The following is an 11,678-nucleotide window of genomic DNA, read 5'->3' as shown; positions in this document are numbered from 1 at the left end:
TTTGTGTGCAGAGCATGTCACTATCATTCAGCATTCTTTTACCAGTGGGAAAGAGTGAATATGTTCTGAGGATTATATGGGAAAAGAAATGACAGATCATATGGGTAGGGAGAGTGTCAAAAACCAAGAGAGGGACATTTTAATCTGGAAAGAAAGAGAAGATAATTTCAAATAGCAATTGAATTTTTTGAGCATTCCTGTTTTTAAATGACCCATTATAAGAATACTAATGTGACTGTCAACATTTTATGTATCCATGGCAATAATTCTCTTCAGAAATGTCTTTTGAATTTGTTCTTTCTACTCCCACTGCTACCACCCTCATTTTTCTTTGCCAGGACTTTTGTAGCATCCCTCTAATTGCCTGTCTCATCCCAGTGGATCTGCATAAGATTAATCTTTATTAGAAGCTTTTTCATGAAAATAAATCCAAATTCCTTAGCTTGATATTCAAGATCCTTATCTCAACTTTCTAGCCTTTACTGTTGCTCTGTAGCCTTAACTTTTTGCTCCTTTTTAACATTTATTATTGCTTTCACCAAATGTTAGGATTCTTAAGTAAGTGGAATTGGGGAGACAATGGTTAAATCTAGTTTAGCATTGATTTAATCCTATAACAAATAATGGTTTCCTAGTAATATAATGATTGTTGTATAGTCATATAAGGAGGAGCTGTCAGGGCCAGAAAGGACACGCGCACTAGAAGCTCTTAGAAGCTGAGACAAATTCATTCCATCTTCCACCTTTGTGCTGGCTAGATGCTGAAGCACAAACCTTTGGATTTGGAGATATTTGGAGGAAGCTAGAGGCAGAAGCTGGCAGAGGCAAAAGACTAGTGGCAGGAGCTCTCAGAACCAAGGAGAGAGATAGCCCTCTAAGAAAGCTAACCAGGCCCCAGGAAAAAAGACAAGACTTTGAAGGAGACAATAAAGGATTTGGACTTTTAACTCCTGGCTACATTTGAGGTGATTATTGAACTGAAAAGAAACCTGCTCCCAGAGAACATTACATTTTAGAAAAGACTATTACAGTCAAACACTATTTTGTCATTTGCCAAACACTCTGTACTTTCTTAACCTCCACAACTTTGCTTATATCATTTTCTCAGCTTTTAATACTCTGCCCTTAAGTCTCTGCCCATACAACTCCTACCTGTCTTTCAAAGCCCAAATCAAATGCTGCCTCCTTTATGAAACTCTGCCTGATTGCTTAAGTTTTAACTATTTTCTCTCTGAATTCTTAAGGTTTTGATTATAAACTTCTCTTTCGACACTTATTCTTCTTTGTATTTTATCTGCACATGTCATAAATTAGATTGTAAGTCCCTTGAAGAGACTATGTATCCCTTTTGTGGTGTTCTTTTTTATAATATCGTTCTCTCTGATCAGGTTTCTCAGGTTTTCTGGAAGTAGCCTTAGTTTTGGTTCAGAGTAATAATCACTCCAAATGCAGCCAGCTGATAAAATGCAAACGTTTATTTTCTCCTTCCTTGCCCCCGATAGTTTTCTTAGAAGAGGCCTCAGCTTTCCTTGGTTCCGAGAGCTCCTGAGTCTTTTGCCTCTAGCTCAACTCCGAATATCTCCAGCCAGAACCAAGGTGAAAGCTGGAATGAATCTGACTCCACCTCTGAGAGTGGGCTTCTGCTGAACTGATCCTGACTGGCTCACTGAAGCTCTATTTATGCTGGGTGTAAAAGGTTGACTCCGCCTCCAAAGGAGGGATTAAGAGAGGTGTGAATTCACAAAGTTACAAAGTTAACTTTGTGAATCTCCCATACTTTGTGAACTTCAATGAGTTCTTAAATACATTACTGAGTTAGAGAATTTGCTAAGTACCATGCTAAATCAGATAATTATTGTCTCTATCAATTCTAATGAGTTAACACTTTGTAAGGATTCCAAAAACCTTTCACAGCCAAACACATAGGAACAAAATAAATACTTGTTGAATGAGTGAGACATAGGGTTCTTACCTATAAATTAACTCAAGTAAGTATTTCATTGGCTCAGATTGTATAGACCATTGATACCTAAAGTTTAAGTGGGCAAAACTAAAGCACATTCATAGTAGTCATACCAGTACCAAGTAGCAAAATCTAGAAGAAAACTTTGTTCCCACACACTCCCAAGTTTATCACCGTTTCTATTGTACTATATTACTTACCAAAGTAAAATGTAGAAGGCTTTATTGTAATGAATTGCTATTACTCCATTCTTGCAGAGTAAGAGTATATGATGTAATTCTTGATTCATTATCTAAGAGTTAACATTCATGAACACACAAGACATATCAAAAAAACACAAAAGCATACAATAAGGGAAGTTAACTGTTAAATCTATTACCACTTTTTTATGTTGGATAAATACAATTTTAGAAATAAATGCCAGCACACTTCATAAACTTAAGAGGATTATAAAGTCACTGTTAGAAACAACCTCAGAGATTAATTAGACTAACCTTCAACTCTTTTCCCAGGAAATAGTTTTCTAGTTCAAGGTTGATCTCTGAAAAATCTTTACTTTTATATATTTCTAAAGTTTTAATTTGAACTCAAATTTGCCTCTTTGAAGTTCCATTGATTTTGCCCTCTGGGTCCAAACAAAACAAGATTAATCCATTTTCCCCATAACTTTTCAAGTAATATTTCTTGCAAATATTCCCTTGCTTTGGGTTAAACATCCTGGTTTCTTCAAACAGTCCCGATGTAATCAAAACATAACTTTTAGTGTGGCTTCTTGTCTTGAAACTTTCTAAGTACCATACTTTTAGTATATTCTAGGTCAGCAGTTCTCAAACTTTTTGGTTTCCAGAGCCTTTTAAATTCTGAAAAATTATTGAGGATTATTTCTAAGAGCTTTTGCTTATATGGGTTTTATATATTGATAGAAAACCATATTAGAAATTTAAATGCCTCATCATCATGAAAAATAGTTCTAACTCCATAGATTCCATGAAAGTATTTCAAGGACCTCCTGCTCTAGCTCATTAATGTCATTTCTAAAATGTGTGATGTAACTTTTTTTTTTAAATAACTTTTTATTGATAGAACCCATGCCAGGGTAATTTTTTACAGCATTATCCCTTGCATTCACTTCTGGTCCAATTGTTCCCCTCCCTCCCTCCACCCCCTCCCCCAAATGGCAAGCAATCCTTTACATGTTGAATAGGTTACAGTATATCCTAGATACAATATATGTGTGCAGAACAGAACAGTTTTTTGTTGTTGTTGTTGTTGTTGTTGTTGTTGTTGCACAGGGAGAATTGAATTCAGAAGGTATAAATAATCCGGGAAGAAAAACAAAAATGCAAGCAGTTTATATTCATCTTTCTTTCTTTGGGTGTAACTGCTTCTGCCCATCTTTGATCAATTGAAACTGAATTAGCTCTCTTTATCGAAGAGATCCACTTCCATCAGAATACATCCTCAAACAGTATCATTGTCGAGGTATATAATGATCTCCTGGTTCTGCTCATTTCACTTAGCATCAGTTCATGTAAGTCTCGCCAGTCCTCTCTGTATTCATTCTGCTGGTCATTCCTTACAGAACAATAATATTCCATAACTTTCATATACCACAATTTATGTAATCATTCTCCAATTGATGGGCATCCATTCATTTTCCAGCTTCTAGCCATTACAAACAGGGCTGCCACAAACATTTTGGCACATACAGGTCCCTTTCCCTTCTTTAGTATCTCTTTGGGGTATAAGCCCAGTAGAAACACTGCTGGATCAAAAGTATGCACAATTTGACAATTTTTTGAGTATAGTTCCAAATTGCTCTCCAGAATGGCTGGATGTGTTCACAATTCCACCAACAATGTGTGATGTAACTGTTGCAAAAGAACTTTAATAATTCTTGCTCTGAATCCTTTGCTTCTGTAGTACCTGGTAGTTCTCATATGTGACCCCCCCAAAAAAAAGCTATCCCAAGTTTAAGTACTTTGTGGATAAGCATCCACTAAAAATCTTAGATTCTGAATGCCCAGTATTTTGTTTACAAGAGAATAAATCAGTTTAAATTTCAACAAGATAACAAGTGGCAAGAAAAATTTGCTCCATTGATGATTATATTATCATATGCTATTACACTGTCAGCGGGGGGAGAGGACACATGCAAGGAACTTGCATGATCAGGAGTCACATATTTAGGGAATATATATGGCCAAGGAGTACATATGAAAGAATACACACATAGGGAACATGCAAGCATATAGGAAATGAAACCCCTGACAATACACATCCCTCATGATATAGAATAGTGAACATCATCTGATATCACAACAATGATTTGCTATTTTCTGCTTGGTATCTACACTGAAGTGCTTCTCTTTGCTGGTCTTAAGCTGTGTATCCCTTTATAACTTTAGCCTATTGTTCCTATTTTTGTGCTTTGGTACAAAACAAATCTATTTTTCCATATAACAGTCTTTCAAATACTTGAAGACAGCTATTATGTGCCAGAACTATCTTTCTCCCAAATTTTCTCATTTCTTTCAACTGATTCTCACATGACATGGACACAAGATTTCCCCATCCTTTGTCTTCTTTTCTAGCTTATTAATGTTTTCCTAAATTAAAGCTCCAAGAACCTGAATGTAATACTTCATTTTTAAAAAATCATTTTCAATTTCAAATGTCCTCCCTCCTACTTCTTCCTGACCCATCGAGAATGCAGGAAATATCTTACATGTTATACATGAAATCATGTAAAACATTTCCATATTAGCCATGTTATGGAGGAAAAAAAGCAGAAAAAATAAAAGTGAAGAAAAAAAATCAGTTTGCACTTAAGAGTTTATCAGTCCTGTCTTTGGAACTAGATAGAATTTTTTGTTATGAGTACTTTGAGATTGTCATGGATTCTGTATTGATCAGAGTAGCTAACTTTTTCACAATTGTTGTTACAATATTGCTGTTACTTTGTACAATATTCTTCTAGTTCTGTTTTCTTCACTTTGCAATATAGGTTAAATATGTACAATTCTTCTAAACATATTTCCACATTTACGCTGCACAAGAAAATTCAGATCAAAAAGGGTAGTGTTCTGGTTAGTTTTCTGGAGGTCTTTTGGACCAGCCTTCATTTCAGCAGAGTAATCACCATACAAATAGCCAGGGATGAAGGATAAATTCTTTATTATCTCCTTCACAGTCTATCTCCTTCACTTGGGATTTGGCTAGCTTTCTGGAGGGCCTTCAGACGAGACTTGATTTTAGTGGAAAAACGGAGGACAGGCCAACCACCACAAAGGTGGGAGATAGAATGAATGTTCCTCCAATACTGGAGCTCCTCCAGTCCTTGGTCTTCTCTGAGTCTGTCTCCCAGTGTGTCTCTTGGACAGAGTTTGTCCCAGTTTATATGCTTTATTATAATTGCATCATTACAGTATACTGAGTAGAAACCAAACATGTCATTAGGAACCATTATATGTTATAAGATTAATTCAATCATACTGAATTAGAGAACTATTAATCACCATGCTAAACTAGATAACCATTGTATTATCAATTCCACTGAGTTAACACCTTGTTTAAATCAATCCTTTGTGATTGTTAAATCAATCAAAAGAGTTTCAGCCCTCTACATCTGCTGCTTTCTTTTCTTTTAGAGCATAGGTGGTCATGCCCTCCCTGACTTCTCAGGGAGGTGAGAACCCCAAAAAGGAAGTGACTTCTCAGAGGAGGGAGTGAAAACACCATAAAAGAAGGTGATCACACCCTCCCTGATGTCTAAGGAAGGGAGAGGAAAACACCAAAGGGAAATAGGGAGTCAAACCAGATTAGCAGGTTTCTGAAGAGTCTCACTTGAAACAGATTGATGAATCCATCAACATGGGAGGTATTACATAAGCACATAGAAATATAGCACAGGCATTAGCCTGTGAGGTAACAAGTGAGGTAACAAACAGCATGAATCAACATGAGGAATTACACATGTCCATAAATCCTAGAAATAGTCCAAAACCAATCTATTGTCCATTACTTCATTTGTCAGAGAATCCAATGATTTCTGCAAGTTTTGAAGTCCTGTATCAGTTTTATCATGTGTTAGGAAATCCAATGATTCCTGATGTTTTTCAAGCCTACAACAATCTTATCATGTCTCAGAGAATCCAGTGATTCCTGTGGGTTTTGAAGTTCTATAATAGTCTTATTATCAGTCATGCCCTTTCAGTGTCAGATATTTCTTAGGTCTTCTCCTTTGTTTCAAGGTTTTTTTCTCTTTTTCTGTCTCTCTCTCTCTGATGAACAAGGAAAATATGGCTCACTGGCACCCATCTGATTCCTTCTCCATCTTAAAGAGACAAGCAAACCCTTTTCCCCAAGCAATTAGCCTGTCTACTCCCTTCCATTCACCACTTTCTGGATCTCTCCTCATCACCTGGCAATTACATTGGAGCTGCTTGCACTGGACACTGCCAGGTTATAAAAGCTGTATTCTCCCCAGTTATAATCCCTTTCTCCCAGGAGAAAGCTGCATATTGCTATAATGAGTTAGAACTCTGGAGAAGCATACTTGAAACAAGGTGTTACACTCAGGGGAATTGATAATACAATGGTTATCTAGTTTAGCATGGTGATTAATAGTGCTTTAGTTCAGTATATATATTTAGTACTTAATATAGTTCTACAAGATTCACACCTATGATGATTATAATATAGTGTATAAGCTGGGACAAACTCAGCAAGAGACATTCATTCCATCTCCCACCTATGTGGTGGCTGAAGGCTGGAACACAAGCCCTTGGACTCAGAGAGACATTCTATCTTTGATCAGGCTCCTGGTGGCTCTCCTTCATTTCTTCACTGAAACCAAGTCCCATCTAAAAGGCCTCCAGAAAGCTAGCCAGGCCCCAAGTGAAGGAGACAGATTTTGAAAGAGATAATCAAAAATTTGGACTTTATCCCTGGCTATTCTCATGGTAATTATTCTGTTGAAATGAAGGTTAGTCCAAGTACCTCCAGAAAACCAATCAGAACATTACAAATTGCTTTGCTGCTGATTGATCATGTTTGTGTATTGAACTTCTAAAACCTCTTTGGGTGTTACCTTGGCTGCCACTATGGCCCACCTGTTTTCTGTTTGAGGTCTTGGAGCTGGGCCCCCCCTCTCATTTTCCTGGGTCAATCTACATTCTGAGGCCTGATGGAAGTCTCTGTTGCATTCTGGACATGGGATTTTGGATCTTATTCTTCCACACTGTCCTCTCACTCTATCTCTATGCCAACATTGAGCTTTCATTTGCCCTACTTTACCACATTGAAAGCATTGACGAGTCTCTAAGGAAGGCCCTTGCCAAGAGGGAACCCCTCTTCCCATTTTCTGCATCATAGCCTGGGTATAAAAGGCATTTGTGCCCACTGTGGCTTCTTATGATCCCCTCTAAAGGAGCATCCTTGTGTAGTCCTAATATAATTCTTCTACAACCCTCATTAGCATTTTCTCTAGCAAGTTGTCTTATCATTATTCCTACTGCTGCATTTTCACCAATAGTTTTAATGACAGCTCTCTGCAGATGTTGCACAAAATCAGTAAAGAGTTCATTTGGACCTTGCTCTATTTTTATGAAGTCTTTCCCTCTATCTTGTTTTTCTGGCAGGGTGCCCCATAGCAGCAGCAATTTGCTCATATGCTATCAAAGGGTAATTAACCTGTGCTAAGCTTCTGAATACTAACCTTTACCTGCTAGTTGATCAAAGGTGATTGGTATATTAACTCCAGTCTGCCTATTTCATTGGTCTTGTATTCTACATAGTTCATTGTACTCTGAAAGCCACAATGAGTTTTGCGCAGGTTCTAAACACATCCTTGCTATAGATTTCCAATCACTAGGGATTAAAGTTTCATAAGCCAAATTCTCTAATACCATCTTAACATAAGATGATGTAGCCTCATAAAAACTGTAACTCTTTTTCAAATCTTTGATAATTTCCAGATCAAAAAGAGGGTATCTTCTCCTTTGTTGACCTGAAGAGTCAAACTCTTGAATAACAGAGTATGCTTCTATTAAATCAGATATATCCTGTCCTTTTTTAGCTTTAACTAGTGCCTTTTATAATCTTGTCATGGGGGGTGGACAAAGTTCCTGCACAGATGGTGCTGATGGTGTCACTGCCCCTCCTCCTCTTCCTTCTCCCTCCACCCATGAAGGTTTAATTGAGGGGGGTAAGTAAGGCATGGCAAATGCCCTAATGGCTCCTGCTGTGAAGCACCACATTCCTTAATTCATCAGCATGGTACTTAACTCCTTTCTTGTCTAATTCTTTATGCTTTTCACCTAGTTTGTCAGTATTCTTTCCCTCCTGCTCTTTCTTCTTTTTCCTTATTCTAATACTTATGTAATTCCTTAAAGCCAATTGTATTAAGTTATATGTATAGAATGTTTCTTTAGGAATTGAATTAGGACCATTATTGTTGTAATATTCAATTAATTTCATTTGTCTGGCTCTAATTCTTCTTCCTTTGAGAGCCAAGAGATGTGTATTTTAATGTTTTGAAGAGTTCAATGATCTTCTTCCATGTTACAATGAAACTTTGGTTTTTTATTAGTCTAACTATGTTTTCTATATACTTTCCTTGGGGTTCAGAAGACTCTTTTCTAAACATTTGTCTCATTTCAGTCAAAATATTAGTTTAGCCCTTAACAAAGTTTCCTTCTTGTCTATTTTTGTACTCCCCCTAACTTGTGGGTCACGGAGACTTTTCCACTGAACTAAGGATCATGTCAGTCTGGACTGCTGAGTGTAAACCCTTGGTCCCACGTTCAGGCACCAAAAAAAGAAAAAAAAATGAGAAAGAAAAAAAAAAAAAGAAAACAAAAAATGGTGAAAATGCTATAATGTAATTCACATTTAGTCTCCATAGTCTGCTTTCTGGATGCAAATGGCTCTCTCCATTACTAGTCTTTTGGAATTGGCTTGAATCACCTCATTGTTGAAAAGAACCAAGTCCATCACAGTTGATCATCACAAATTCTTATTGTTGCTGTGCACAATATTCTACTCACTTCACTTAACATCAGTTCATATAAGTCTCTCCAAGCCTTTCTAAAATCAGAAAGCAAGGAAGGGAGGGAGGGAGGGAGCGAGAGATGGAGGGAGGGAAAAAGGAAAAGAGGGAGAAGGAAAGGACCTTTGTGCTTGCAGAGAGTTCAAAAAGGATGAGGAATGAGAATGGATTTTTATAACTGGTAATTAAGAGATCATTGGTTAAGAAATGACCAGCAGGAGGATTTCAGAAAGGTCTGGAGAGACTTACATGAACTGATGCTGAGTGAAATGAGCAGGACCAGGAGATCATTATATACTTCAACCACAATATTATATGATGATCAATTCTAATGGATGTGGCCCTCTTCAACAATGAGATGAACCAAATCAGCTCCAATAGAGCAGTAATGAATTGAACCAGCTACCCAGTGAAAGAACTCTGGGAGATGACTATGAACTATTACATAAAATTCCCAATCCCTACATTTTTGTCTGCCTGCATTTTTGATTTCCTTCATAGGCTAAAAGTACACTATTTCAAACTCCAATTTTTTTTTGTACAGCAAAATAACTGTTAGGACATGTATGCTTATATTGTATTTAATTTATACTTTAACATATTTAACATGTATTGGTCAACCTGCCATCTGGGGGAGGGGATGGGGGAAAGGAGGGGAAAAATTGGAACAAAAGGTTTGGCAATTGTCAATACTGTAAAATTACCCATGCATATAACTTGTAAATAAAAAGCTATATTTAAAAAAAGAAGAAGGAGAAATGATTGGAAATATTAAAAAAAAAAAAAAGGAGATCATTGGTAACTTTGATGCTTCAGTCTATATTCAAAAGCTTTCAGTTCTTTCTCTAGAAGCAGAAAGAATGTTTCATTATGAGTTTTGGGATTGGATCATCGTATTGCTGAGAATACTAAGTCATTCACAATTCTTCATCACGTAATATCCCTGTTACAATAAATAATGTTCTGGTTCTGCTTACTTCACTTTGCATTAGTTCATGTAAGTCTTTCCAGACTATTCAGAAATCATCTTGCTTGTCATTTCTTACTACACAATAATATGGAATAACTATTGTTGACAGTGAGATAGAAAATCAATTAGAGAATCTTGGTGAGTTTGTTTTTGAAAGACATTACAATAAGGATATGATTTACCTGTGATAGGTATGGGCATCCTGTTAATTCAAGTTTGATAGCAGCATCCTTTTAATTCAAGTTTGATTTAGGATAAAATGTACTCAACGATTATTAAACATTCAACAAAAGAAGATTACTTTATTCTAACAACAAATCCATTCAACAAGGATACTGTGACATTTAGCTTCTGTAGACATGGGTTTCTTTGTCTACGTATGGAAATACATCATGTCAACAGGACCCGGTAGGGTGATTCATGTTTTCTTCAGCTATCCATCAAGTCTGAGAGGTTCTGACTCCATGTGAATGGAATGTTTATACCTTCAGGTGATCAGAAAACTGTCATGTGAGGCACGGCCAATCAGTCCCTGGGGAAGCTTTTCTCCTTTTATGGAAAATTTCAACAAGGAAAATTCTGGTCTTATCATCTCCATGGTGGAAAGGTCTTAAGGTTCATCTAGATGACCTTCCAACATTGAAAAGCTTTCAGAACTGGACAACCATTTTGCCATAGGCAATATTAAAAGGAAAAGAAAGTATAAAAAACCACAGTGGCTTCTGGTTCTCCTCCACTATGAAGAAAAAAAAAAGGCAAAAATATTGGAGAAGAAGGAAATTACTCTATTTCTTCAGAAGTATCGTGTCAAATTTCAACAACTTGGTAGTTGATAATTGGTATTTTAAAGTTCACAGTGGGTCTCCTATTGCACAATGGTGGTGATGAGCTAAAGAGCCAAAACAATACCAGGAATCCCTCTGATGATGATATCTCAAGTACAATCACAGATTCTCCTGATATGAAAAGGTAACAATGATCAGAAGATATAAAGGGCTGAAACTCTTTGATTTAATGCACTGAGATCAGCCAACCGAGCACTTACAGCTAATTACTGATTGGACAATACTCTATAAGCATATGCTTGGTAAATGGCCCTTCCCTACTATCCTGTGCTGGTTCGATAATTGGTATATACAGAGAATTGTAGGAGGGACTAGGGGTGGAGTAAGACTAGCCAGGTCACTTCTGAGTGGGAGATGAAGAGGAGAGGTCATGGAGATTCTGCATCCATCCAATTCACTCCTACCTCTAAAGACCAAGAATAAAGACCAAGGACTTTTGCTTATCCTTACTCTGGCTGATTCTAAGGTATCTGGGATGCTAACTTAGTCTTCACATTTGGTTCTCAACCTATGGACCAAGGACCCTAATTTCACTGAAGAAGTCTTCAGTGACCAGGAAATAGGGTGAATATTTTAATAGACAAAAGGGAACTTACTTTGTTAAGGGCTAAACTAGTGATCTTTTCTAGCTGAAATGGGGCAGATATTAGGAAAAGATTCTACCCCAGCCCCACCCCTGCCCTAAGGGGGCACTATAGAAAGCATGCTTAAGTTGACAAGGCTTAATTATAACTTGGTTGCAGATCGCTAAACTCTTGGGTACATTAGAACGCATATGCCCTAGAAGAAATAGGGCTAGATATTTGGAAGCTGGTAGGAGATCAACTATGTGAATACTTCAATGATAAA

Source organism: Antechinus flavipes, chromosome 4 (genome assembly GCF_016432865.1).
Source record: "Antechinus flavipes isolate AdamAnt ecotype Samford, QLD, Australia chromosome 4, AdamAnt_v2, whole genome shotgun sequence".
Lineage (NCBI taxonomy): Eukaryota > Metazoa > Chordata > Mammalia > Dasyuromorphia > Dasyuridae > Antechinus > Antechinus flavipes.
Note: the sequence above shows the minus strand (reverse complement) of the source record.